This window comes from Diachasma alloeum, unplaced genomic scaffold (genome assembly GCF_001412515.2).
Source record: "Diachasma alloeum isolate Michigan unplaced genomic scaffold, Dall2.0 Dall_scaffold_58230, whole genome shotgun sequence".
Lineage (NCBI taxonomy): Eukaryota > Metazoa > Arthropoda > Insecta > Hymenoptera > Braconidae > Diachasma > Diachasma alloeum.
The window spans coordinates 20060-25947 of NW_021683353.1; positions in this window are offsets into that span (position 1 = coordinate 20060).

A 5888-nucleotide genomic window follows, 5' to 3' on the forward strand; every position below is an offset into this window, starting at 1 on the left:
TGGAAGACTTCCCGAATGTATTCAGAATGTATTTACATTCTTGAAATATATACCAGATACGTATAAAAGAGCCATTTTTGCTTCTGGGGTGTGTTCACTCATACGTTCTTTCAAGATCGTTCGGAAATTCTCCCCTGATTTCCCGACCTTTAAGAACAGCGCCTGCGTCAATATGTAGTCACTTTCCAGTTGATCTGCTCTCCGTAGCCAAGGAGTCACATCCGTCGTCGCTGCAATGGTCCAGACGTGATTGCTAAGTAACAATCTACCAATCGATTTAAAATGTAGGCCTGGAGTGTGAACGAACTTATCGACAGTATGCCCTTCCCCTCTTATAACTGGGATCATGCCGACTAGCATGATTAATGTAGAGGCAACTGCTAACAACCCGTAACTCTTGGATTCTCCTTTACATTCCTGCTCCTCCTCCTCCTGAGCCATTCGGCTTTCTCCAAAATTTTCAGGTTGTTCATTAGATACACACGTGATCAACCCAATAAAGGCTCTTAATCGATTGACGTGTACCCTCACTTCTTTGTTCTTCTTCCCGGAACGAATGGTGTAGTTTACATCCGAATTTTTCTGAGTAATTTCATAAGGTCCAAGCCATGGCTGCGTCAGTTTTTTGGACCTTCCACGTCGAACAACCTCATTTTTTAGCAAAACTCTGTCGCCGACGCAGAAATCATTTTCCTGCGCACCTTTATCGTACTGTTTTTTCGCTATTTCTTTCGACGCATTCAATTTTTCCATCGCAACCTGGTGAGATACGCGAAGTCTTTCACGTAACTCTTGTGCGTAGTCATCATACGAGTAAGTAGGTGGCGGCGGCTGCTTCACTGAGGTTGGTAAATCAGCACACCTCCCATACAGTAGCTCAAACGGTGTCCGTTTCGTGGCAGTATGTGGAGTTGTATTGTACGAAAACGCCGCATAGGATAGCCATTGATCCCAATCACCTTGGTCTTCATCTATGAAATTGCGTAGATATTCTGCTAGGGTGCGATGAGACCTCTTAAGAGCACCATTCGTTTGAGGATGATAGGCCGTTGTCTGAATCTTCTTTATCTTGAGCAGACGACAGACATCTTTAAAAATTTCGCTTGTGAAATTCCTGCCCTAATCCATCAGGGATTTCGAAGGCGTTCCGTGCTCGCAAATAATTTTCTCAACGAATGCTTTTGCCACAGTATTTGCCTCTTGATCGGGAATTGCAATCGCCTTACTGAACTTTGTCAATGCATCCTGGAACGTCAAGATTTATTTATTCCCATCCTCCGTGACTGGTAATGGACCAACTATGTCTATTGCACATTGCTCGAACGTCGTCTCCGGAGCTTCTCCAATCTGCATAGGGACCTTAGTTGTTTTTCCAAACTTATTCAGCTGCCATTTCTTGCAGCCTACGACATATTTCTCAATGTCATTTTTCATACCCTTCCATTTATATTTGAGCTTTACTTTCTCGTGCATTCGTTGCACGCCCGGATGTCCTCTAAAAGGGGTATCATGGTATTCCCTTATTATTGTTGGGATGTCCTCAGAATCTGGAGTGACTCTCACTTGACTCTCATCAGGTGTCTCGCACCATTCTTCAGGTGTCTCGGACACCTCTCCAGGTGCTTCGGACTCCTCAACCTCAACAGCATCACCCTCAGCTCCCATCCTAGCCTGCTGACCCCGGGTAATGACGTAAGTTCGACTCAAGGCATCAGCATTTGTATTCAACCTCCCAGGTTTGTGTACGACTTCATAATCAAACTCCTCTAATTTAATTCTCCAGTGCATCAGTCGTGACCCGGGATCCCTGACGTTGAAAATTCACCGCAGAGGTCGATGATCTGTCACGATGATAAATCTTCGGCCATACAAATAGGGTTTGAAATGTTTCACAGCCCAAACGATAGCAAGAAGTTCCTTCTCAGTCGTGGAATCATTNTTCTGCTAGGGTGCGATGAGACCTCTTAAGAGCACCATTCGTTTGAGGATGATAGGCCGTTGTCTGAATCTTCTTTATCTTGAGCAGACGACAGACATCTTTAAAAATTTCGCTTGTGAAATTCCTGCCCTAATCCATCAGGGATTTCGAAGGCGTTCCGTGCTCGCAAATAATTTTCTCAACGAATGCTTTTGCCACAGTATTTGCCTCTTGATCGGGAATTGCAATCGCCTTACTGAACTTTGTCAATGCATCCTGGAACGTCAAGATTTATTTATTCCCATCCTCCGTGACTGGTAATGGACCAACTATGTCTATTGCACATTGCTCGAACGTCGTCTCCGGAGCTTCTCCAATCTGCATAGGGACCTTAGTTGTTTTTCCAAACTTATTCAGCTGCCATTTCTTGCAGCCTACGACATATTTCTCAATGTCATTTTTCATACCCTTCCATTTATATTTGAGCTTTACTTTCTCGTGCATTCGTTGCACGCCCGGATGTCCTCTAAAAGGGGTATCATGGTATTCCCTTATTATTGTTGGGATGTCCTCAGAATCTGGAGTGACTCTCACTTGACTCTCATCAGGTGTCTCGCACCATTCTTCAGGTGTCTCGGACACCTCTCCAGGTGCTTCGGACTCCTCAACCTCAACAGCATCACCCTCAGCTCCCATCCTAGCCTGCTGACCCCGGGTAATGACGTAAGTTCGACTCAAGGCATCAGCATTTGTATTCAACCTCCCAGGTTTGTGTACGACTTCATAATCAAACTCCTCTAATTTAATTCTCCAGTGCATCAGTCGTGACCCGGGATCCCTGACGTTGAAAATTCACCGCAGAGGTCGATGATCTGTCACGATGATAAATCTTCGGCCATACAAATAGGGTTTGAAATGTTTCACAGCCCAAACGATAGCAAGAAGTTCCTTCTCAGTCGTGGAATCATTAATTTCGGCTTTATTCAGTGTCCTGCTTGCGTAAGCGATTGGCAAATCACTTCCAATTTCTCCCTGTGACAAAATAGCACCCAATGCTTTGTTTGATGCATCGGTTGTCAATAAAAATGGCTTCTTGAAATCTGGATACTGCATTGGAGCCGAAATGAGCTCTTCTCTCAAGCTCTCGAATGCGATGCCTTCTCTCTCTCTCCCCATATCCAAGCCACTCCTTTCTTTAATAAATCTGTGAGAGGTTTGGCAATTTTTGAAAAATCTCGAATAAATTTCCTGTAGTAACCCGCCAGTCCCAGGAAAGACATCACTTCCTTCATTGTCCGAGGTACCGGAAAGTTTTTTACTGCTTCTATTTTTGTAGGATCAGCCTTGACCCCTGCCTCCGTAATCACATGACCCAGGTAAACGACCTCCTTCCTCAAAAAGTTACATTTGTCGGGCTGTAACCTCAAGTTAGCCTTCCTCAATCGCTCCAACACTTCTCGTAGACGGTCATTGTGCTCCTTCAGGCTTCCTCCAAAAAGTACGATATCATCAAGATATACAAAGCATCTGATTCCTTGAATTCCAGCCAAGACTGAGTTCATCAGTCTCTGGAATGTCGCCGGTCCTCCCTTTACTCCAAAGGGTAAACGGTTAAATTCGTAGTGCCCAAACGGTGTTGAAAAAGCCGTTTTGCACTTGTCCTCCTCCTTCACTGGAATCTGGTGAAATCCCGACGCCAAGTCCAGTGTGGTAAAATATTTTGCGTTTTCCAGCTGATCCAGAATATCACAGATATTCGACAGTGGGTATGAGTCACCGATCGTGATGTCATTTAACTTGCAAAAGTCCACGACAACTCGCAACTTGATTTTCCCTGAGGCATCGGGTTTTTTAGGAACAACGAGTAATGGTGCGTTCCATTGACGGTTACTCGGTCGAACCACCCCGTTTTTCAGCATTTCCTTGACTTGTCGATCTACTTCCTCCTTCTGCGAATGCGGCAATCGATGTGGTCGAACAGTGACAGGTGCCGCACCTGGAGCAATAGGGATTGAATGCTCCAGATGGTCTGTAACGCCCGGAGGATCCNTCGAATCACCCCGTTTTTCAGCATTTCCTTGACTTGTCGATCTACTTCCTCCTTCTGCGAATGCGGCAATCGATGTGGTCGAACAGTGACAGGTGCCGCACCTGGAGCAATAGGGATTGAATGCTCTAGATGGTCTGTAATGCCCGGAGGATCCTTTGGAAGTTGCACAATGTTGTTGTACTCCTCCAGCATCTCCAGCATACTCTCCCGTTCAATTCGATTGAGATGAGAAATCGTCAGATTTTCGTGAAGAAGTTTTATTCAATCTGTTTTCTTCCTTCTCCTTTGCTTAATTTCTGCATGCATCAGCATTATCGTTTCGGCGGTGGGCAATTCCTCGAATTTCACAATCGGAACGTTCAAGAATACGTCATCCTCAGTGGTATTCATCACACAAACGATTGCTCGACCACCCCGTGGCTTCGTGAGGCATTCACCCAGAAACACGCCCGGTTGTAATTTCTGCTTACGCACAATTCCACTTTTTGTGCTCAACGTTGTTGCCCAGGCCAATGTCTCTGTTCTGGCCTTTATCAAAATTGGTTTCTCAGGTGGGAAAAGTTGCAAACGTGTGCCATTGATCATAACACACTTCCCCGGTTCAACAGATGTAGTTAAATCTCGAGACTGGAAAAAGTCTCCTCCTAGTATCCCTCCAACAGACGGAAAGCTGTCAGGAGCAACGTGAAATACATGCTCCAACTCCTCCTTGCCCATTTTCAGATAAATTTCGGCTCTTCCGAGTGCCCCAACATCTTGATTAGAAATTCCACGTAGCGTCCTTCCCCCGGGTTGAACCTTCGCACCTTCCTTCAATTCCCCAGCTTTTATTACTGATATAGCAGCGCCAGAGTCCGCTAAAAACATCGTCGGCTGCTTGAGCTCATCGGGTGATAAAATTAAATGGTTTTTTGTCTTGGAAGGCTCTGCAGATGTGATCTTACGCCTTCTGGAACTGGGACTAAGTGAAACCTCAGCATCTTGTCGATCCTCATCGTTCTCAACCTCGTTAATTTGCATCACTTGGAATGCCCCCATTGGCAGCGTAGGCTCCCCGTTCGATACCACTTTATTTTTGTTATTCTTCTTTGTGCCACTGTCAGCATTTTTATTACCCTGCTTTGTGACATCATGTTTCTCTTTCACCTGTAGCTCCGCATTCTACGGTAACCCGCACTGCTTCTTCAGTTTAAAACATGCTGTTATGTCATGCCCTGGAACGTGACAAAATTTGCACACGACTCCATATGCATTGATACTGCGTCGTTCTGGAACAGGTAGACTCGTGCTTGTCTGCACCTTGCAATCTTTTGCCTGATGCCCTGTCTGGCCGCAAGCAAAACATCCCGCCCCCAGGGATTGCCGCCCCACCGAATGACGATTCCCCCCCTGAGAACGCCTGGAACCACCTACTCCGGAGTTCCCTCCAGAATTTCCTCCAGAACCCACCTTAGAAGCTCCATGGAAACCTGGCATCGTTTTTTCCAGCTCAACCGCCCCCAGACAGGCCTCATGCAATGTTTTGTAATTATTAGCTCTGACCAAAATTTGTATCTGGCCACGTAGCCCTTGCTCGAAAGTCGCTCTAGCCAATGTCAAAAGCGCTTTCCTCGCCCCACCTTTCTGCTTTTCATCCAAATCGTTAGCCAAGAAATTTTGTATGCCCTCGATTAAATCGAGCGTTACTCGCTCAGCTCTGGCTGCAAATTTGCTGACGTCTTCATCACTCCGTTGCTGCATGTTATTGAACTCCGCATGCAATCCCACAAGTGACTTTGTTTTGCCAAACAACGCCTCCAACTCGATTTTTAATTCATCGAAGCTTTCTATTTTCTTATGCTTCAGTTGCACAAATGCCTTGCCTGTCAACTTATTCTTCAAAACAGTTTTCAGTAACGTAGGATGTAACTCAGGTTGTAA